Source organism: Macrobrachium nipponense, chromosome 10, assembly GCF_015104395.2.
Source record: "Macrobrachium nipponense isolate FS-2020 chromosome 10, ASM1510439v2, whole genome shotgun sequence".
Taxonomy (NCBI): domain Eukaryota; kingdom Metazoa; phylum Arthropoda; class Malacostraca; order Decapoda; family Palaemonidae; genus Macrobrachium; species Macrobrachium nipponense.
The window spans coordinates 61,838,483-61,862,745 of record NC_087204.1 but is presented as its reverse complement, the minus strand read 5'-3'; the positions used below and the strand labels follow the sequence as shown (position 1 = coordinate 61,862,745).

At 45.4% G+C, this 24,263-nt stretch overlaps 1 protein-coding gene across 6 annotated transcripts in view; it reads right to left on the bottom strand.

The window, feature by feature from the left end:
• The window catches only part of LOC135223644 (unconventional myosin-XVIIIa-like), a 1,035,943-nt gene that overhangs the window by 938,903 nt on the left and 72,777 nt on the right, over nt 1–24,263 (bottom strand). For 2 of the 6 annotated variants that reach the window (XM_064262283.1, XM_064262285.1), the window contains exon 2: nt 2,942–2,972. The exons of 3 other annotated variants lie outside the window; for them this stretch is intronic. The gene's annotated coding sequence lies outside the window, so the exon portion shown is untranslated. Of the gene's footprint in view, nt 1–2,876; nt 2,973–24,263 lie in introns of all 6 variants that reach the window. One more of the 6 variants, XM_064262282.1, reaches the window with a different exon arrangement.

Below are 24,263 nucleotides of genomic sequence, written 5' to 3'. Positions count from 1 at the left end.
AGACGACGGAGGAGAAGGGACATCGACGCCAACCCTAGACTTCAAGGCTTCTCATGGTGGTTTGAAAAATTCCGGAAACGGACTGGCATCCATTTGGTGGTGCGACATGGGGAGGCGGCCAGCCCCGACACGAAAGTGGCCAAAGCCTTTATCAAGACGTTTGGCGAGATGACGATCAAGGAAGGCTTCAGTTCTCAGCAAGTCTTCAACTGTGATGAGACTGGCCTCTTTTGGGAAAAAATGCCTCGTCGGACGTACATCATGGAGGAAGAGAAGAAGCTACCCGGGCATAAGCCTATGAAAGACAGGTTTACGCTCGCACTTTGTTCCAAAGCCAGTGGGGATTGCAAGGTGAAGCCCTTACTTGTCTATCATTCCGAGACTCCTCGAGCCTTCAAGGCCCACAAAGTGCTAAAGGAGAAGCTTCCAGTGATGTGGAGGGCTAATGCGAAAGCCTGGGTAACAAGACTTGTGTTCACCGAGTGGGTAAATCTGTGTTTCGGCCTGACAGTGAAGAAATTCTTGGAAGAGAAGCGCATCCCTCTGAAATGTCTGCTGTTGTTGGACAATGCCCCTGCTCACCCTCGTGGCCTCGAGGAAGATATCCTAGCAAAGTATCCTTTCATCAAGGTTCCTTATCTTCTGCCTAACACCACCCCTCTCCTCCAGCCCACGGACCAGCAAGTGATATTGAACTTCAAGAAGCTGTATACAAAACATCTTTTCAAGAGATGTTTCGACATCACCGATACCACAAACCTCACCTTGCGTGAATTTTGGAAGGAGCATTTCGACATCGTCATATGCATCCGACTCATCGAACAAGCTTGGCAGGTGGTCTCAAGGCAAACCTTTAATTCTTTGTGGAGGAAACTCTGGCCTGATGCCGTATCCGCCCGAGACTTCGAGGGATTCGACGTGGGCGAAGCTGGTGCAGATTCAGAAACAGTTGACGATACAGAAGCTGTTTCGCAACCAGATCTTGACGAGATCGTTGCACTCAGCAAGTCCATGGGGCTGGTCGTCGATGAGGATGACATCAATGACCTTCTCGAGGAGCACCAAGAGGAGCTTACGACGGATGGCCTGAAGGAGTTGGAGGCCATGCAACATAATGTCGTTCAAGTGGAGTTCTCTAGCAGCGGCGAGGAGGACAAGGACTCTATGACAACGGCAGAAATTAAGGATGCTCTAGCTGCTTTTCATAAGGTGCAATCATTTGTAGAAAAGAGACACCCCGAAAAGGCTTAAACAGGTCGTATGCTTACACAGTTCGATGACGTTTGCCTGAGTCGTTTCAGGAACATTGTTAAAAGTAGGCAGAAGCAATCTTCCTTGGATAGTCATTTTTTAAAGAGGCCTTTAGTAGGAGTAGTAAGCAAAAAGGAAGAACCAAGTGATACTACTAAAAAACAGAAAGTTGAAAGTAGCGAAGCAGTTGAAAAAAAAAAAGTAAAAAAAAATGTAAAAAATAAAAAGACAAAAAATTATATTGTTATGATACAATAAAGTTTCATACATACGTACTTACCTGGCAGATATATACATAGCTGGGACGACGGAGTCTTAGCTATGTATATATCTGACAGGTAAGTTGATTGTATGAAAAAAATTGTTTATTTTATTTTTTTGTAAAGTTAAGTGTTACAGTTTTGTTAATGTGTCTCGTAAAGTTTAGTTTATGTATGTTTTCCTTACATTTTTTTTGTGTTTCGTAAAGTTAAGTGTACGTACGTATCTGTCGTTTGTCCTCCTCCTCTGTCACCACTTTCGGAGATAGCCTCACTCGAAAGGTAAGCTTCTACATTTCACTACATACGTATGTATGTACGTACAGTATTTCTTGTATACCATGCACACTAATACACTTTATTTACAGGTATATTAGCAGTACGTATTAAGTTAGGTATTGGATGGTCCAAATTGTTGTAGTATTTCATTGTTTATAGGTCAATTTAGCTTTATTATGAAATTTACTGGGGTGTTTTTGGAGGGCTTGGAACGGATTAGCCATTTTACATGTAAAATGTGGCCCAAGATACGAAAAGCTCATGATACAAAGGCTGTCTCAGAACGGATTAAATTCGTATCTTGAGGCAACACTGTATTCTTCTTTATGTATCATTCCAGAACCCTTTGATAGTGATGATGACCCAGATGACCCTGAGCCTTTCCATGGTTTTGATGTCTCACCCTATTCATCAGGTAAGGAATCCTTAACAATTTTTTTAAATGTTTTATAAATTGCTAATAGAAATTTTATAAAAAGTGTATGTAAACTAAGTACATCCACCTTATTATGTACCCTATCATTCTTTCCAGATCTAGATGTAGTCTCCTCAGAGCCCAAATCAGTTGATACTAACACCTCTCCAACTCCATCAGGTAAAGGAATTCTTCATTTTTTTAATTTTACATATGTCAAACAGTAAATAATACTACCTATTGTGTGCAGTACTAATTAATAATACCTACATGCATACTCAATCATTTTTATCTTTTATCATTCCAGACTCCCAAGCACCTGCAAATTCCACTCCATAGCCCAGCCATTCTCATCTACACCATATGCCCATCCCAGTAAGCAAGCCAACCACTAGAATTTGGTAAGGAAACTTTTTTTTTTATGAACTGTTATGCATTTTATTACAAATGTAATATGTACATACTGTATATATTTAGTAAATGTAACTTTACTAATCATATGTACATTATCATTCCAGACTGACATGCACCTTGTACATAAACCAGACCTCTACTGTTCATAACTACTTCTTCACATTACATAGCCTACATCTTTTCATTTCACTAAAGGTAACGAATTCTCAACTGCTTTTAATGTTATAAAATATAAATGGTTAATTATATAACAGTACATTTTATACTTAAGTGGTTACATATTGTCCTTTAATATTCTATATCATTCCAGGCTGCCCATCACCTTTTCATGCTTCCACATCCTAGCCTGTCATCTGCAAAAAGCACACTGAAATTAGGTATGGAATTCTCTTTTTTTGTTTTTACTGTACTACTAAACATAGCTTTCTGAAATACTTGAAATAATATACAACTTCTATTACTGTATATACACATACCCTGTTAATATCTTTATCACTGCAGGCTCCCTACACATGCACATTTCCATCTCCCACAACCTAGCTAACAGCTTTGAGACTCACTAAAACTTGGTAAGTATGTAAGGAATTCCTAACTAAGTTTTATACATGTTATATCTTAAAAACTACAGTATGGTATATGTACTACTGTAATATACTTTATTGCATAGAGGACTACAATATTAATATGATATTGTTATGATACAATAAAGTTTGTTCATACTTACCTGGCAGATATATATATAGATATATTCTCCGAAGTCCGACAGAATTTCAAAACTCCTGGCACACACAGTGGTCGGCCAGGTGGTAGTACCCATTCCCGCCGCTGGGAGCCGGGCGTCAGGAACCATTCCCATTTTCTGTCAGATTTTCTAGTGCAACTGTCTCCTGAGGGGAGGTGGGTGGGCACTTTGATTATATATATCTGCCAGGTAAGTATGAACAAACTTTATTGTATCATAACAATATCATTTTGTTCATGAATCTTACCTGCCAGATATATATATAGCTGAATCCCACCTTTGGAGGAAGGGGGAGACAGACTCGGATTTGGGAAACAATTTCATGTATATGATTGATATCTTGGTTCCTTCCCTGTTAGCATAGCTGACTTCGTGAGTACCGTCACCCAAGTCTGCTTCTGCTTTACTAGAGACTCCAGCAAGGTAGTGACCTGTGAAGCTGTTGAGTTCTAGAGGATCTGTCAACGGGGGCGTGACCACAATGCAACTAGATCCTACATTATAGACATCGAATTTTGGGTAATGCATTCCTAGAGGTGCCAGCAAGGACGTGACCTGTGTAGCTGGTGCGCTCTAATGAACTGTCACGGGGAGCATGACCACAATGTGACAGATCATATAGGTGTTGTTTAGACACCGAATGCTGTTAATGCTTCACTAGAGTTGCCAGCAAGGATGTGACCTATGTAGCTGGTGCGCTCTAGATGATTTGTCAACGGGGACGTGACCACAATGTGACAAATACATTTTACCCTACTATGAGGGCGAAGCAAAAACATTACCACCTGACCTAGCCTATCTGGTTAAACTTCGTATAACCAAGGCTAATGGAGGGAAGTCCGCCTAAGGCAGCCGACCCAAGACCACAAAAAACTAAACACCAATATAAACATAATAAAAATAAAAAATAAAAAGAAATAAAATTAAAAAGTCCAAACTAACATATTATTTCCTAATTGATAGGAAGAGTGCTACTCTCTGTCCCCAATATAGTGTCTGCTGCGACATATGGGCCCAAAGAGTAGCAGTTCTCGTATGTAGTCCTCACCTCCCGAAGGTAGTGAGAGGCAAACACTGAATTACTACGGCAAAATGTGGCATTCAAAATGTCATTGAGTGCCATGTTCTTTTGGAAGGCTACCAGCGTAGAAATAGCCCTCACTTCATGCTCATTCACCTTCGACACTTTCATATCACTGTCTTCACAGGATGAATGCGCTTCCTTGATGGTGTCCCTCAAGAAAAAAGCCAAAGCATTCTTTGACATTGGTAAACTTGGCTTCCTGACCGAACACCACAAGTTATCAGAAGGACCTTTACAATCCTTCGTCTTCTTTAGGTAGAATTTGAGAGCCCTGACAGGGCACAGAACTCTCTCTGGCTAGCGCCCAACGATTTCGGCCATCCCTTTAATGTCGAAGGTCCTAGGCCAAGGGTTGGACGGATTTTCATTTTTTGCCAGGAACGTTGGGCTCGAGGAACAGACCGCGTTATAACCTTTAAAGCCAACATACTTGCTAATCACTTGAACCTCGCTGACTCTCTTCACCGTCGCCAGAGCAATCAGGAAGATAGCTTTTCTAGTAACGTCCTTCAGGGAAGCCATATACATAGGTTCGAATGGACTGGACATGAGGAACTTCAGAACTACATCCAAGTTCCAAGATGGCAACTTGGGTTGTTGAGCCTTCGTTGTTTCGAAAGATCTCAAGAGATCGTGAAGGTCTCTGTTGTCAGCCAAGTCCAGGCGTCTGTGCCTAAAGACAACTGAAAGCACACTCCTATATCCCTTGATTGTAGAGATTGCAAGTTTTAGATCCCTTCTCAGATATAAAAGGAAGTCAGCAATCTGGCTCACAGAGGTCGTGGTGGACGAAATGCTGTTCTTCTTGCACCAACTCCTGAAGACTGTCCACTTCGATTGGTACACTGCGTTGGATGAAGCTCTTCTTGCACTGGTGATAGCTTTCACCACTGACCTATAAAAGCCTCTCGCTCTGGCCAACTTTTGGATAGTCTGAATGCAGTCAGACTCAGGGCGGAGAGGTTTCTGTGGTACCTCTCGAAGTGGGGCTGTCCGAGTAGATCTGTCCTTACTGGAAGCGTCCTCGGGAAGTCTACTACGAAGGCCATGACCTCTGTGAACCAGTCTCTCGCAGGCCAGAACGGGGCAATCAAAGTCATTCTCGTCCCTTCCGACGCCGCAAACTTTCTCATAACTTCCCCTAAGATCTTGAACGGGGGAAAGGCGTACAGGTCCATACAGGTCCATCCCCGTCCAGTCCCAGAGAAGTGCGTCTATCGCCACTGCCGCTGGGTCTAGTACCGGGGAGCAGTACAGTGGAAGCCTCTTCATTCTGGACGTCGCAAAGATGTCCACGAGCGGACGTCCCCATAACCCCCACAGCTCTTGGCATACCTCCTGATGCAGAGTCCACTCGGTTGGCAGAAGTTGACCTCGTCTGCTGAGGAGATCTGCCCGGATGTTCTCTACTCCTGCTACGAACCTCGTAAGGATCGTGACGTCCAGTGCCCTTGCCCACAGCAAGATCTCCTTTGCCAGAGCAAAAAGGGACCGAGAATGTTGACTTGGACTATTCGATGAGAGACTTTTTCTTGGAAAAACTGGAGAGCTAAAAAGATGGCTGCCATCTCCTTTAGGTTTATGTGCCAGGACACCTGTTCCCCTCTCCAGGTGCCTGACACTTCTTCCCCCCCTAATGTTGCTCCCCACCCTGTGATGGACGCGTCGGAGAACAACACTAGGTCGGGGTTCTGAAGCTTGAGAGACACGCCCTCCGACAGCTTCACTGAATCTGGCCACCATTTTAAGTGATGTTTTACCTCTCCTGAAATTTCCAAGTTCATATCCAGATTCTTGTTTTCTTTCCAATTGTCATTGAGAAAAAATTGTAGCGGTCTGAGGTGCAGTCTCCCCAAGGAAACAAACTTCTCCAGTGAGAAAATGGTCCCCAGCAGGCTCATCCATTCCCTCACCGAGCACGAATCTTTCCTTAGGAAGGCTGACACTTTGTCTAAGCCTTGCTGCTGACGTCCCTGGGACGGAAAAGCTCAAAAAGTCACTGAATCCATCTGAATCCCCAGATACACGATGGATTGGGTTGGAATCAGATGTGACTTTTCGAAATTCACCAGTAGTCCCAGGGACTTCACCAACGATAAAGTTGTTTGAAGATCCTTCAGACACCGCGTTTGAGTGGAGGCACGAATGAGCCAGTCATCCAGGTACATAGAGAGACTGATATTTGCAAGATGAAGCCACCTCGCCACGTTCTTCATTAAAGTCGTAAAGACCATAGGGGCCGTGCTCAATCCGAAGCAAAGCGCCCTGAATTGATAAACTGTCCCTTTTAGGACAAACCGAAGATACTTCATCGACTTTGGATGGATGGGGACGTGAAAATACGCGTCTTGAAGGTCTAATGAAACCATCCAATCGTTTGGTCTTAAGGTCCCAAGAACTGACTGAGGTGTCTCCATCTTGAATTTCTGCTTCTGTACGAACCGACTCAGACTGCTCACATCTAAGACTGGTCGCCAACCTCCCAACTGTTTCGGCACCAGGAATATCCTGTTGTAGAAGCCTGGGGATTCCAGGTCTACGACCTGTTCCACCGCTCTCTTTTCTAGCATCTGCTCGAGCAGATTGAAAAGGATCTCTTGCTTCTCCTGATGGTAAATAGGGGATAAATCCTTGGGTGTCATGCACAGTGGGGGAGGCTTCAAGAAAGGAATCTTGTACCCCCGCTTGATGACGTTGAGCGACCAGCTGACTGCATTCCTCTCTATCCAAGCTTTTGAGAATAGTCAAAGCCTGGCTCCTACTGGTGGCTGAAGGATCGCTGGTTCATTTTTTACCTCTGATCTTAGCCGAGACTCTGCCTCTGGAACGTGTACTTCCTCGAGAAGATGTTCTCGAGGAAACTCCACCACGAAAGGGCTTCTGCTTCTTGAAAGGTTGCGTCCGTGCAGACGTCGAAGAAACAACCGTACGTTTAGCAGACTGAGCTAGGAGGTCTTGGGTAGCCTTCTCTTGTAGACTGACAGCCAGATCTTTTACCATAGCCTGGGGAAAGAGATGGCTCGAAAGAGGCGCATACAACAATTCTGCCTTCTGAGAGATAGAGACCACCTTTGCAGTAAAACCACAATAGGTCGCTCTCTTCTTCAAAATCGAAGTGCAGAAGTGCGAGGCCAACTCCTCCGAACCATCTCTGACGGCCTTGTCCATGCATGCAAGCACGCTGGACAGCTCCTCCAGGCTAAGCGAATCAGGACTACGCGACCGGTTATCCAAGACCCCTAAACACCAATCCAAAAAGTTGAAGACTTCTATCGTACGGAAGAGTCCCTTCAGATGATGGTCCATTTCAGAAAGGGTCCAGGGCACTTTCGCCGTCGACAAAAGGGATCTCTTCGGTGCATCTACCAAGGTAGCGAAGTCACCTTGAGACGAAGAGGGGGCTCTAAAACCTATCTCCTCCCCTGTCTCGTACCAAAGACCTGCCTTGCCTGTCAGTCTTGAAGGGGGTAGGGCGAAAGCGTTCTTGTTTCAGGCTTTTCTTGACTCCATCCAATTCTGAATTTTCTTAAAAGCCCTTTTTGTTGAGAATGAAGTAGCCATCTTCAACAATCCTGGAGTCTTGATAGCCTTCGACGATAACAATTGTGAAGGAGGCGACTGAGGGGCCTCAGGTTTAAACTTCTCTTCAAAGGAGGTTCGAAGCAATTGAACCAAGACCTGGTAATCTGAAGATACTGTAGATGATTGTTCTTCAGTTAATTCCTCCGACAAGTCTCCTTCCTGAGATTCATTACTATCCTCCGAATCTCGGCGAATGTCTGAAGAAACATTACGTCGTGCGTCCAGCTGCGCGTCATGCCTGGCGTCAAGCCGAGCGTCCTGCCGAGCGTCACGCTTGGCATCCAGCCGAGCGCCCCGCCCCGTGTCGAGCCGAGCGCCAGGCCTGGCGTCAAGTCTCACTGCCGGCTTAATGTCGTGCTCTGCAGACCCTCGTGCACGAAATCTCGAAGGCGAAGTAATAAGGGAAAGAGCGGGGCGAGGAGAAGGAGAAGGAGACTGCCTGGATCTCTTGACTGGCAGCTTATCATCCTTCCTCCTGTGACGTGACTTTTCCTCTTTCTCTGCAACCAACAAGGCAATTTGATGTTGCAAAGCCTCAATCTTCTTCGATTTAGGGCTGATCCTGTGAGAAGACGAGGGGCGAAGGGAAGCCCTCCTCCTTCTCACATGGGCCGCCACAGGTATATCCTTAGCGCAACCAGGGCGCTCAAAAGCATTGTCATCAAAAGACATCCTCTCCAGCGACGATCGCAACACAGCAGAAGTGAAAGGACGTGAAGCATCCTTCTCCCTAAGACCAAAGGTGACGGCCGCCTGTGCGACATCTTGCACCTTTGCTCTCTTTTGCGGTGGAGAGTCTTCAAATTGTTCTGGAGACGACCGCAAAACAGAAGGGGCTAACGGATGTGCAGCGTCCTCCTCTGAGGAATCAAAGACGACGGCCGCCTGTGCGACATCTAGCGCCTTTGTTCTCTTCAAAGGGCAGGTTCGCTTCCGAAAGCTCCAATCGCTGCACGGGGAGGACGTTTCTGAAGACGAAAAACACTCTTTCAAGATCCGTTTACGAACTTTGGAAGCCTGGGAAGCAGCCCCAGGTCTTGCCGAAGGAACATCAGATCGGTTGTCCGACCCCCCTTCCGCAACACTCGGGGCATTATCACTACACACCACTGCACTATTAACACCTTCTAATGCTTGCACTTTTGATTCCAGGCTACGCAAAGATTCAAGAATCATCGATAGGGTATTACCCTCCACAGACACTAATGTACGGCCCGAAGGCATCACAGGTTTAGGAGGGATAAATTCCACTGGATGTGTAACTGGCGTTACACTCCTCCTTACCCTATCTCGTTCTATTTTACACACATATGATTCATACGCCTTCCACGCAGAATCAGACATACTCTCACACTCATTGCAGCGATCATCAAACACAAACATGTTTCCGACAATTCGCGCACACTGTATGAGGGTCTACCGAAGCTTTCGGTAGCCTCACCTTGCATTCTTCCACACAACATACTCTGGCGCTAGTCGAACTAGATCCAGACATCTTAAGTTTAAGGAAAAATCAAGCTAAATTCAAAACAATCCACAATTAGCGTATGCCTAACCAACGATCCAAATCAAATAACCAAAAATCAATCGGGATACTCAAGTAGCCAAAAGAGTTCCAAAATCCAATGACGGAGGTGCTGAAAACACGTGTTGACTGCTCCGGCGACAGAGAAAATCTGACAGAAAATGGGAATGGTTCCTGACGCCCGCCTCCCAGCGGCGGGAATGGGTACTACCACCTGGCCGACCACTGCGTGTGCCGGGAGTTTTGAAATTCTGTCGGACTTTGGAGAATACAGCTATATATACATATCTGGCAGGTAAGATTCATGAACAAAATAATTTTTTTTACATTCCAGAATCCCAAAACCCCTGAATGATGTAGGCTATGTGGCTACAAAAAAACATTGTCCAGGGTCACATAGCACGACAACTTTAAACTAAAAGCAAGGAATTATACATACATACACTCTTTTACTCTTGATATACTCTACTTTACATATTGCATTCAAGACTTTGTGTATTATTTTGTACTAATTGTGTACTTTTGCACTCCAGAACCAACATTTTTTGGATGAAAACAACTCCAGATTGTACATAAAACGTTAAGGAACTACATGTAGTGTACCCAAAGGATTACAAGTAAGGTTTTATAACTTTTTTATCATTTTAATACATTTTTCCGACGTTGTTCCGGCTTACGACGATTTTCGGCTTACGACACATCGCAAGAATGGAACCCGCGTTTAACCCGGGGACTGCCTTTAGTATTTCTAAGCCTCGTAAAGATGTTCTAATTGCTTTAGGAAATATGACATTTTTATGATAAAATGATATTGTTATGTTACAATAAAGTTTCATACATACTTACCTGGCAGATATATACATAGCTAAGACTCCGTCGTCCCCGACAGAAATTCAAATTTCGCGCCACTCGCTACAGGTAGGTCAGGTGATCTACTGGCCTGCCCTGGGCGCAGGACTAGGAACCATTCCCGTTTTCTATCATATTTTCTCTTCTTCCACCTGTCTCCTGCGGGGAGGCTGGGTGGGCCATTAATCGTATATATCTGCCAGGTAAGTATGTATGAAACTTTATTGTAACATAACAATATCATTTTCATACAATCAACTTACCTGTCAGATATATACATAGCTGATTGGCACCCTTTGGTGGAGGGTAAGAGACAGCTACTTATGGAATAGACAGGTAAACAACATATGTTGTAGGTATAAATAAAACCTTGGTTCCTACCTGATAGGTGGTAGACTTCGTGGGTGTTTGCCCAGTAGTCTGCATCACCTCAAGAAACTTTAGCGAGATATATGATCTATGGCCAAGAGTTCTTGTGGGTCTGCCGATGGGGTCTTATCCGCTTACTCGGCAGAGCCTGAAAGGACTTTGTCAATGGGTGCTGATCCACTTATATGACAATACACCTTATGAAGGAGCATACAACCAATCCCGACCACCTGATCCTAACCACATGTTAGAAATAAAGATTGTTCCGAGTTATCCCCCGAACTCTTCACAACAACCATAACTCAAAAAGCACAATACGCACACATACATAATTTAAAAAAAAAAAAAAAAAAAAAATTTATACTCATCTAATTAGATATCACAAGAGTTTCTTACTGAACAACAGAGACGGCCGCCCGTGCAGCACCAAGTCCTTTTTGTTAGAAGAGACTCTAGAACATATCTAAAAAGAAGGTAAGTATATACTTAAGGATTGGTGTTGGCTCCCATACCCAGGATCGTATCCGCCGATATGAAAGGACCCAGAGAAAAAAATTTCTCATAGGTCACACGAACGTCTTTCAAGTAATGAGATGCAAATACTGAGTTGCATCTCCAAAATGTCGTATCTATGATGTTTTTAAGTGACATATTCTTTTGAAACGAGAGAGACGTCGCAACTGCTCTCACTTCGTGCGCTTTCACTCTCAACAGTCGGAACTCTTCGTCAGGACAGATCTTATGCGCGTCTGTAATTACGTTCCTCACAAAGAATGCAAGAGCATTCTTAGACATCAGTCTTGTGGGGTCTTTTACCGCGCACCAAAGACCCTGTCTAGAGCCTCCCATCTGGTATTTTCTCTGGAGATAGAATTTTAGAGCTCTTACAGGACATAAGAGACCTCTCTTCTTCTCTGCCTACGAGACTCGATAAGCCTTTAACTTCGAATGACTTAGGCCAGGGATTCGTGGGATTCTCGTTTTTAGCTAAAAACAGGGTTTTAAACGAGCAAATAGCTGAGTCTCCCTTGAATCCTACTTTATCCTCCAGAGCATGTAATTCACTAACTCTCTTTGCCGTAGCTAGAGATAATAGGAATAGGCATTTCCTAGTAATGTCCCGAAACGACGCCAGATGAGGAGGTTCGAACCTTTCGGACGACAGGAACTTGAGTACCACGTCCAGGTTCCAGTTAGGAGGGACCGGTTCCTTAGACTTCGTCGTCTCAAATGACCTTATGAGATCGTGGAGATCCTTGTTATCTGCCAGATCTAATCCTCTATTCCTGAAGACTGCCGAAAGCATACTTCTGTATCCCTTTATTGTGGATACCGCTAGATGCGATTCTTCTCTCAGGAATAGAAGGAAATCCACAATTTCCGCTACAGAGGTAGTGGAGGAGGACAACTTCTTAGTTCTGCGGGCTCTCGCGATTGCGCTTGCAACTTTGCGAGAAAACCCTCTCGCTCTGACGAGTCTTTCGATAGTCGAAAGGCAGTCAGAGCGAGAGCGGGGAGGTTTTGATGATACCTCTGGAAGTGTGGCTGTTTGAGAAGATCCATCCTTCTTGGGGGGGATCTGGGAAAATCTACCATCCACTCCACTACCTCCGTGAACCAGTCTTGTGACGGCCAAAAGGGGGCTATCAATGTCATCTTCGTCCCCTTTGAAGCCACAAATTTTCTCAGCACTAGTCCCAGGATTTTGAACGGAGGAAAAGCGTAGACGTCTACGTGAGACCAGTCTAGCAGGAAGGCGTCTACTATCAGAGCTCTGGGGTCTTCCACAACCGAGCAAAAGACTGCCAGCCTTTTGGAAATGAACGTGGCGAAGAGATCCACGTGAGGAGTCCCCCAAAGAGACCAGAGATCTTGGCACACATCTTTGTGTAGGGTCCACTCTGTGTGAAGGACCTGGTTCCTCCTGCTGAGCCTGTCCGCCCTCACATTCCTTTCTCTCTGAACGAACCTTGTAAGTAGGGAGATGTTCCTCTGAGACGTCCAAAGTAGAAGATCTTTTGCCAGTTCGTATAAGGAAACAAGAGTGAGTCCCTTCCTTGTTTCCGAATGTAGGCAAGTGCTGTGGTGTGTCCACATTTACTTGAACTATTTTTGTTCGAAACAAGAGTTCTAGACTCTTCAGAGCCAGGTGTACGGCGAAGAGCTCTTTGCAGTTTATGTGCCAAGACACCTGTGCTGTTTCCCAGGTGCCTGACACTTCCTTCGAGCCTAATGTTGCTCCCCAACCTTTCTCCGACGCGTCGGAGTACAACACTAGGTCTGGGCTCAGGATTTTCAGGGAGATTCCTTTGTTCTCCTTTAGAGGGAGCAACCACCACTCCAAATGTGGTCTCATTTCCACTGGAATGGGAAAGGCGTCTGAAAGATGTCCGGTCTTCCAACTCCAAGACCTCTTGAGGAAGAACTGTTCGAGAGAGGAAAGGGTTCCTAGAAGGCTCAGCCATTCCCTAAGAAGAGAGAGACTACTTGCAAACCTTTTGTGATTCTCTCTTGCGAAGGAAATACTCGAAAACCCTGAGAATCCATCTGAATCCCCAGATAGACTAAGTTCTGTCTGGGGGTCAGTTGTGACTTCTCGAGGTTTACGAGTAATCCCAACGATCTGATCAGGTTCAAAGTCAATGTAAGGTCCTCCAAGCACTGTCTCTCTGATCTGGCTCTGATGAGCCAATCGTCCAGATACAGAGAGACATTTACACCTTTGAGGTGAAGAAACCTCGCCACATTCTTCATCAGACTTGTGAAGACCTGAGGAGCTGTGGAAAGGCCGAAACACAAGGCTCTGAACTGAAAGATCCTTCCCCCCGTCATGAAACGGAGGTACTTCTTCGATGAAGGGTGGATCGGGACGTGAAAATAGGCGTCCTGGAGATCCAGAGACACCATCCAATCTCCTTGTCGCATTGACGCAAGAACTGAGGCAGAAGTCTCCATCGAGAACTTCTCCTTCTGAACAAATTTGTTCAGAGAGCTGACGTCTAGTACTGGTCTCCAGCCTCCCGAGCCTTTCGCAACCAGAAAAAGGCGATTGTAAAACCCCGGGGAGTTTTGATCAAATACTAGTTCTATCGCTCTCTTGTCCCACATCTGATCCACCATCGATCGAAGAGTATCCCTCAGCACAGGATCCTTGTACTTGGCTGACAGTTCCCGCGGTGTTGACGTTAGGGGAGGACTGTCCAGGAAAGGGATACGATATCCCTTCCTTATTACAGACATAGATGAAGCGTCTGTGTTTATACGTGCCCAGGCCTCCACAAATCCCAGGAGCCTGGCACCTACTGGTGCTTGGAGGAGAGAAGCATCATTTTCCCTTTTTAAAGGGACGAAAGGCAGACCTACCTCTCTTCTCAGGAGCCTTCCTTCTTGAGAGAGCTCTGGAGGTAGGGCCACCTCGAAAGGGCTGAACTGATGTACTCAGTCCTTTCTTTTCCGTCGCAGTAGCAGGTTTCTTTTTCCTTGCTGACTGAGTAAGAAGGTCTTGAGTCGCCTTCTCAGTTAATGAACGAGAAATGTCCTTCACTAACTGAGAAGGGAACAAAAAGTCTGACAATGGAGAGTACAGTAGCGCTGCCCTTTGAGAGTGGGAGACCGCTTTTGTCAAAAAGGCACTAAAGACTGTCCTCTTCTTAAGAAAACCTGCTCCAAATAAAGAGGAGATCTCAATCGAGCCATCCTGTACCGCTTTGTCTATACAAGACAAAATACACAGAAGGACTTCTGGTTCGAGTCCTTCAGAATCATGGGCTTTCTTGGACATCACCCCAAGGGACCAATCTAAGAAGTTGAAAACTTCTAATACATGGAAGAGTCCCTTGAGGAGATGATCCAGTTCTGAAATGCCCCAAGTTATACGGGCAGAGTTCAAACTTTGTCTTCGTGAAGCGTCGACTAAGGTCGAAAAGTCCGCTTCTGTCGAAGACGGAAGAGAAATGCCCATATTCTCTCCCGTCTGATACCAAATGCCTCGTTTACCAGCTAGTCTCGCTGGGGGCATGCAGAAGACTGGTCTGACCAACTCCTTCTTCGACTTCATCCATGAGTTTAAGGACTGAAGAGCCCTCTCCATCGAAATGGCGGGCTTCATTCTAAGAAAAGACGAAGACTTCTTCGTCTTTGCGCTCGAGAAAAGAGAGCGCGGAGAAGGAGGAGCGGCAGGGGTCAAGTCGTCTCCATACTCTTCAAGAAGCAAGGCTGTCAAAACTTTATAGTTCGATAGTCCTTCTCTTCCCTGATACTCGTCTTCCGAGTTTACTTCTAACTCGGGGTCTAGATGAGTTTCCGCTAACAAATCAGGACGTCTTTCCTCTGGGGGAGACAAACTCCTGATAGGAGAGGGACTAAGGGAATGATATTCCTTCCTCTTCAAAGCTTTAATAGAAGCTTCCTTCTTGGAAGGCGCCAACAGCCTAGGCTTTTCTCCATAAAAGGATGACGCCTCCCGCTTGTATGACGCTTCTCGTCTGCCAAGCGTCCTGGCTGACGCCTCCCGCTTGTCTGGCTGACGTCTGGATGACGCCTCGCGCCTGGAAGACGCTTCGCTCTCAACTGGCGTCCTAACTGGCGCCAATACCTTGGTTGGAGCCTCGCGCTTATAAGACGCTTTGAATGACGCTTCACGCCTATAAGACGCTTCATGTCTATCTGGCGTTACGTTTCTGGCGTTACGTTTCTGCCGTAAAGGTTCCCTCGATCTTGATCTCGAAACCGAAGCCTCTGCGGTATGCTTGGAAGCTTCACGTCTGCATGACCGCCTCCTTCGATTTGCAAAGGGAGAGAGGACGAGTCTTCTTGATTGAAAGCGAAACGTCCTTCTTACGAGGAGGATCCCTCGCTAACACTCCCACCAAAGAGGCTAGCTGTTCCTGCACCGCCATGAGAATCTTCCTGGAAGTTTCTCCCACGTCATCTTCAATCGGGGGAGAAGTAGCAGGAAAGCGTTCTGCTGCGTCCACGTAGGATGACGCTGACGCCACCTTCGCCTTTTTAATAGACGAGGGAGCTTCATCTGAGAAGCGCTCCGGGCTCGAATCCTATTCAGGTTCTCTCAAATGCCGTTTCAGAGGCCTAGAGAGATCCGAATCCTTCCACCCTCGTTTAGGTGAGGGAGAGGGAGAGGATGAGAAACACTCTCGCAGGACGCTTTTCTAAAGCGTCCCTGAGCAGCCTGCATTGAAACAGAGCCTGCTGAAGGGACGTCTGACCGTTGGGGATTCCCCACGACCTCCTTAAGGCTTTCGACTTTCCTTCTCCTCTGGGCATGGGAGCTTGGAAGAGGTCTAGGCCTGGGAGCGTCGCAGGGACGATCAAACGCCCCCCTCCACAACACTGGGAGAACTCACTTCACTGTACAGTTCACTTTCACTAGCCTTACCTTGTAAGTCCGCCATTTTGGACTTCATCTGATGAATCGTAGCCTTCAGATCGGCGATTTCCGAGGCCGATTCAGAAAGTAAAGCTTGAGAATTTGACATATAGGGAGAATCCAACTCATCAGGATTAGAAATAGGATCAATAAAAGGCTCAATAGGCCTTGTACTCACACCTTTCAAACGTCTAACCCTATCCCTCTCTAACTTCTTCAAATAAGAAGTTAAAGTCTTCCATTCTTCTGCATTTAATCCCTCACATTCATGACAGGTATTAGTAGAAGAACACTGAAACCCCCTACATTTACGACATACAGTGTGAGGATCAACCGAAGCCTTCGGTATCCTCACCCTGCAGCCTACATTCACACACATTCTCACACTCACATTTGAATCAGACATACTGAGAAAAATCCAAAAAGCAAGTCCAAAATTAGTCCACAGTAGCGAATGCCAAAAACACGATCCAGATACGTCACCAAAAAGCCGAGAAACGATGATCAAAGGATGAAATAATAATCTAAGTCAGGAGGTAATAACAACAAAGTTGATACCACCGGCGACAGAGAAAATATGATAGAAAACGGGAATGGTTCCTAGTCCTGCCGCCCAGGGCAGGCCGGTAGATCACCTGACCTACCTGTAGCGAGTGGCGCGAAATTTGAATTTCTGTCGGGGACGACGGAGTCTTAGCTATGTACGTATATATCTGACAGGTAAGTTGATTGTATGAAAATAAGATTTTATGTATACTTACCAAGTAGTTACATAGCTATAGTTTCTAAAAGCGTCGGCAGCTAGAATTTTTGAAATTCGTGGTAGCCCTAGTTTGTTTTGGTCAGGTGATAACCCTCGCCCACTATCGTGGGAGTGAGGAACCAACACTGTACGAAAATCAGTTGTTCATGCCCTATTATCCATGTGAGGGGAAGAGGACGGGTTTTGATCATGTAACTAATTGGTAAGTATACATAAAATCTTATTTTATCATAAAAATGTCATTTTTATGTATGCAACTTACCAAGTAGTTACATAGCTGAATCCCACATTGTAGGAGGTGGGATCCATGGATATACTCATAACTTTTAAAATTTAATAAATACAAAATATATATTTAGTGCCAGCATCCATGCAGATGCTTGTTGGTTCCTTACCTGTTAAGAGAGCTGAACAGTTGATTACTGCATCTGGAGGTCGCTCGTCTTAACTCATAGGGACGTGGTGGCATAACCATGGCTTGTCCTCTTAAACAGTGGGACCCATGCAGCTAAGGAATGTTCCATGGCTAGCATGGTCAACCAAAGGATGCCCCTGCCCAGGGTGCACTACCAAATAACATCATGTTACCAGAGTAAAAACATATCACCTTCACCATAACCATAATATTCATACCCGACTCTACACTTGACTGAAGGGTACTCCTAGTACATCCATAGTACCTCCAGGCTCCCCTAAAAACTCAACAACCTCATTCAAGGCGAAGAGATGGGCCAAGAAGGTATGACTTCCTACACACCCTTACCCAATGCTGTGCCCGCCGCTAAATACGGACCCAGGGTACTGAAATTTTCAATGACTGTTTCAATATCACACAAGTAATGCGAGGAGAACACTGATTTACATTTCCAATACGTTGCTTGTACAATAGAGTCCAAAGAGAGATTGTGTTTAAACAAGAGAGAGGCTGCCACTGCTCTTACTTCGTGAGCTTTCACTTTAAGTTTATTAAGGTCAGTTTGTTTCACTTGTGAATGAGCATCTACAATTACACTACGTAAGAAGAACGCCAGGGTGTTTTTAGACATCGGGCGCGCCGGATTCCTTACCGAACACCATAAACAATCGGATGGGCCCCACACTTTCTCTGTCCTTTGTAAATAACATTTCAGAGCTCTGACCGGGCAGAGTAACTTCTCTTCTTCTTCCGGTCCTACTTAGTCAATGAGGTTTTTGATACTGAACGAATGAGGCCACGGTTTGGACGAGATCTCGTTTTTTGCCAAAAGCCCCGAGGTTAATGTGCAAACCGCATTACCCTGTGCAAAGCCTATTCTCTTGTCCATGGCATTTGCTCGTCAAATCTCTCAACGATGCTCTTTGCAACGGCTCACACGGAGTTTCTGACAGCCACTTGAGTACTACATCTAGGTTCCAAGATAATATCTTCGAACCTTTGGGTTTTTCTATATCGAAGGACTTAATGAGATCTGCAAGATCTCTATTCGTCGATACTTCCAATCCTCTGTGCTTGAAAACAGATCCCAACATTGCCTTATAACCTTTGATAGTTGCAGTAGACAGATTCCTATCTGTTCTCAGATATAATAGAAAATCTGCTATTTCTGTTATAGTTGTTTTAGAAGACGAAACATTATGCTCTTTACACCAGACTCTAAACAGTCCACTTTGCGTGGCAGACTTTACTTGAAGATTCCCTTCTGCACTGAGCAATAGCTCTCGCTGCTTGTCTTGATAACCCCTTCGCTTGTAAGAGTTGTCGGACAGTCTGTAAGCGGTTAGGGACAGAGTGGATAGTCCTTGATGGAACCTCCTGAAGTGGGGTTGTCTAAGTAGATCTGTTCTCTGAGGAAGTAACCTTGGCCAATCCACTAGAAGGTCTAAAAGATCCGGAAACCATTCCCGCGCTGGCCAGAATGGAGCAATGAGTCATCGAAACGTGATGTGTTCCGAATTTGTTGACGACTTCTCACACCATCTTGAATGGAGGAAAAGCATACAAGTCCTTGTTCGACCAGTCCAAAAGCATCGCATCTGTCGACCATGCTTTCGGGTCCGGGGCTGGTGAACAGTAAAGGGGGAGACGATGGTTCTTTGCTGTGGCAAACAGATCTATCATAGGTTTCCCCCAGAGTTTCCACAGTTCGAGGCAGCCCACTGGGTTCATCATCCATTCCGTGAAAATACTTGCCTCCTGCGGCTCAGTTCGTCCGTGAGTACATTGAATTTTCCCTGAACGAACCTCGGAATTAATGTGGTATGATTCCAATTTGCCCATAACAGCAGGCTCCTTTCCGTCTCTCAAAGAGAAAACAAGCGTGTCCCTCCTTGTTTCCTTATGTACGAAAGCGCTGTCGTGATGTCCAAATGTATCGCCAATACTTTGTTGCAAACTTCGTCTGCGAACTTCAGCAATCCCCAGTGGATGGCGGTCAGTTCCTTCCGATATATATCCCCCTGTTTTTGTTGTGCATTCCAAATCCCTGATACTTCCTTTTCCCCCAGAATCGCTCCCCAACCTTGATCTGATGCGTCTGAAAAGAACACTAGGTTGGGGCTCTGCGGGAGGGATCTCCCTTCTGCAAGTCTGTCTCTTAACTTCCACCATTGCAGGTCCTCCTTCATTTCTTGTGTGATATGGAACATAATAAGAGTTCGGAAACTTCTTTCTGTTCCAGTTCGCTCATGTGCAGTCTCCCTAGTGTCAAGAACTGTTCTATTGAGGATGGAAAAGCCCGAAAACTCACTGAGTTGATCCTCATCCCCAAATAGACTATTTCCTGACAGGGGAGTAACTGCGACTTTCGTCTGTTTATTAACAGTCCTAGATCCTGAGCTAAAGTCAGGGCTTTCTGAAGGTCCTCCGTGCACCTCTCCTTTGTTTTTGACCGGAGAAGCCAATCGTCCAAGTAAAGGGATATCCTTATCCCGACTAGATGTAACCATTTCACAATGGGAGCTAGCACTCGGGTGAACACTTGAGGTGCGGTCGAAAGCCCGAAACACAGCACTTTGAATTGGTATATTTTGTCCCTGAAGACAAAACGCAGAAACCTCTTTGAGTTTTGGTGTATTGGAATGTGAAAATATGCGTCCTCCATATTGATGGAGATCATCCAATCCCCTTGACGGATTGATGAAAGAACAGACTGATTCGTCTCCACCTTGAACTTTGTCTTCTGCACATAAAGGTTCAGAGTGCTTATGTCCAGTACGGGTCTCCATCCCCCCAATGACTTGGGGACAATGAACAGACAATTGTAAAAACCTGGGGTTAGTGGCTCTTCTACTAACTCTATTGCTTTCTTTTGCAAGAGGGACGAAACCTCTTCCGAAAGGGCGATGAACTTCTTTGAATTTTCTGAGTAAGCTCTCAAAGCTACCGGAGAGCTTGATAACGGTGGCTTTCTCTTGAACAGAATATTGTATCCTTCTCTTAAAACCTTTACAATCCAAAGTTCTGGCCCTCTTGCTTCCCATTCTTCCCAAAATTGATGGAGTCTCCCTCCTACTGGTGCATGGAGGACCGATACACTACTTCTTGGTCGAGGGTTGGTTGAGGATTTTTTAATAGATTCAAGGGTGAAACATGCTCTGGCCCTTGATCTTGGGAAATATCTACCAAATTCCCTGCCCTGAAAGGGTTGTCCTCAGCTGGCTGGCGAGGAGCGTACATTAGGGATATTTTCTCTAGTCCGTTTAGTGGATTGCGAGAGAAGATCCTGTGTTGCTTTCTTCTGCAATTTGGAAGCAACAAGCACTACTGTCTCTTCTGGAAACAGGTGCTTCTTATCCAAGGGTGAATATATAACAAGGCAGACTTTTGAGTATGAGATACTCCCTTGGATGTAAAAGAACACCATAGTTCTCTCTTCTTTAGGATGCCTAACATGAAGAGAGAGGCTAGTTCCGAGGAACCCTCTCTAATCCCCTTATCTAAACAGGAGATCACTCCCAAAATGTCTGTAAAAGCTTCCTCATTCAACATTGAATAGCTCTTGAGTTTGCGTCCCAAGGCTCCTACTGTCAGGTCCAGGAAACTAAAAACTTCAAATACCCTAAAGATATTTTTAATTAGGTGGTCTAATTCTGACGCCGTAAACATGATCTTGGCCGAGTTGAAAGCCGACCTTCTCGTCGAGTCAATAAGCGTGGAGAAGTCTCCCTGGGTGAAGGCAGACACACCCAAAGAGAGAGCTTCTCCGGTTTCGTAACAAAAATGTCTCCTCGTTGAAAGACGAGAAGGAGGGAAGCAGAAGTTAACTTTGCCTTGATCCCTCTTATCCTCAAGCCAAAGGTTAATTTCCTTCAACGCTTTTCGAGCCGAAAAGGACAGTACTAGTTTTGGTAATTTACTGGAGTCTTCCTGGTTGTCTCTCATGTACGAAGACACTGGAGATGGAGATGTGGGAGTCAATGGCGAGAACGAATCTGAAATATTTTCTACAAAGTAAAAAAGCAAGGCTTTGTAGGCAGTGGGAGACGACTCTTTATCCTTCTCTTTTCATTTCTCTTCTTCGGCTGAAGAAATAGGTGATAAAGTCTCTATAGGTTGGATTGGGGGTGCCGCAGATTGAATAAAGCCCAAAATGCTGTCTAACTTATTCTGGATGGTTGACAGAGAAGGATCGGGGGCAGCCATCACCTGAAGTCCTGTCTGTAAGCCCAAAGCTGAAATTGATGACATAGACTGTCTGAGCATTTCATGCTGGTCCCTCTGTGCACTTAGTTGCATGTATACCTGTGGATGCTCGGGCACTAGCGGACGCTCGAGCGCTAGTGGAAGCTCGAGCGCTAGCGGACGCTTGGGCACTAGTGGTTGCTCGAGCACTCTTGGACGCTCGGGTGCTCGTGGATTCTCGGGCACTAGTGGATGCTCAGGAGCTAGTGGATGTTCGGGCACTAATGGACACCCAGTCGCAACTGTATTCCTGGGCGCCAATGGACGCTCGGTCGCAACTGTATTCCAGGGCGCCAATGGACACTCGGGAGCCTAAGGTTGCTCAAGTGTCGCCGTGGAAGTTCCGGACGCCAAAGGCTGCTCTGGCGTGCGGGCAAACTGTGGCGCCAATGGGCGCTCTGGAGTCGGGGGGGTTCTCATACTCCGAACGCTGAAACTGTCTCCCAGGAGTCTCATGAATTACAGGAGATACTGATGGGAGTCTTACCTGTCCTTCAGTATTACAGGTGTGGACCGGTGCTGAAGACATCTCCGGAAGTCTACTCTTCCCCGTACTCTTCACCTCCGAAAGTCTGCCAGAGGAAGACTTTCTTGACAACAACTTAGACTTGGAGGATGCGATCCTCTCACTATGATGTCCCTCTCCTGCCGTATCCTGAGAGAATTTCTCTGGGGAGTCCCAAAAACTACACGAAGGTTGTTCTTTTCGGAAAGGGCTAGCCTTTTTACAGGGGACTGGAGAGGGAGACAACTTACGAGCCCTCCTTTTCAATGGACGGGACTCATCATGGAAATGCCACTGGCGCCTGGCAGAGGACTCCCCGGAGCTGGAAGCACTAGATGACAGCGGTACTCCTTTAGAGACGCCTTTCCAGTGGCACTCTGTTGCAATCTGGGATTTGTCAACAGAATCACCTGAGGGGGTGACTGCTTGTGGGCAGACCCCACTGACCTCCCTTGGGCTACCAGTATGCCTCCTCCCAGGTTCTGGGGAGTCTGACAGGGACCTTTGCCTAGGAGAATCAGTGGGCCAAACAGCCACCTCTTCCACAACGCTTGCACTTGCACTCACTTCACCACTTACCTTGTCCATTAAGGTTTTCATGGACGCTCCTAATTTCTCCATTGCTTGGAGCATGATCAAAAATTTCTTATCTACTCTTTGCCTCTAAATTGGCCACAGCATCGGGTACGGGTGTGAGAGAGCCAAGATTAGGACTGGGAATGACAGGTGGTGGGGAAGGTTAAGAAAGAGACAAATTATCATTAGACAATTCCTGACTAACTAAGCTTTTTGCTTTAGCTCTAGAAGCTGGTTTTCTCTTTTTATCTCTCTCTAACTTGTTCGTGTAACTAGTCAAGATCTTCCAAGTTCTTTGATCTCAAAGTCAGTGCATTACTAGTGCTTGGTGAATTACTCGCTGTAAGGCCTCTACTAAGTTGACAGTAGCTGCAAGGAAACAACAATCATTATCTTAATGCTGGCAAGATTCTTCTGTTTGCATGCTTTTATCAATTATAATTGCAATAGTTGTTCATTCATGAATCCCACATCCTAACAATATGAGAATTAGCTATGTAATTACTACTTGGTAAGTTACTTAAACAAACAAAAATTATACATATTTTTATAATAAAATGATATTGTTATGATACAATAAAGTTTCATACATACTTACCTGGCAGATATATACATAGCTATCGACTCCGTCGTCCCCGACAGAAATTCGAATTTCGCGGCACACGCTACAGGTAGGTCAGGTGATCTACCTGCCTGCCGCTGGTGGCAGGACTAGGAACTATCCCCGTTTTCTAATCAGATTCTCTCTTCCACCTGTTCTCCTGCGGGGAGGCTGGGTGGGTCTTTAATTGTATATATCTGCCAGGTAAGTATGTATGAAACTTTATTGTATCATAACAATATCATTTTCATACATTCAACTTACCTGTCAGATATATACATAGCTGATTGACACCCTTTGGTGGAGGGCAAGAGACAGCTAATTACTGACTAGACAGGTAAAACAAAAACATATGTTGTAGGTATTTATAGACCTTAGTTCCTCTGTGTTTCTAGACGAAGGGTTGACTTCCTAGCTATTGCATAGGAGTCTGCTTCGTCTCAAGAGCCTTAGCAAAGATAGTGATCGTGGCCAAGAGTTTCTTGTGGGTCTACCGATGGGTCTTATCCACTTACTCGGTCGAGCCTAATTGGCATTTGTCAATGGGTGCTAATCGCTTATATGACAACATGCCTATGCCTATTGGCATAACTAAGGAGCGCAACACCGATCCCGATCACCTGTTCCTAACATGAGGGTTCGCGCTAAATTGAAAAAGAGTTATCCCCCAAACTCCTTTCAAACCTCAAAAAAAATCACTGAGTTAAATAAAATTCAACTCATTATTAAAGAATCAGTGTCGGCTCCTTATCCCAGCAACGTATCCGCTGATACGTATAACCCAAGAGAGAAGGATCTCTCATAGGTTAACTTGAAGTCCTTCGTGTAATGAGCAGTCACACATAGTTGCATCTCTCATATGTTAAGCTAATATGTCTTTCCTGACATATTGTTACGAAAAAGAACAAGAATTTTGCAAAAGCTCGCACTTCAAGAGCTTTTAAATTCTCAGCTGTTTGAAGGTATCCTCAAGTCACTTATGAAGTGGCTTTAGAGATCACC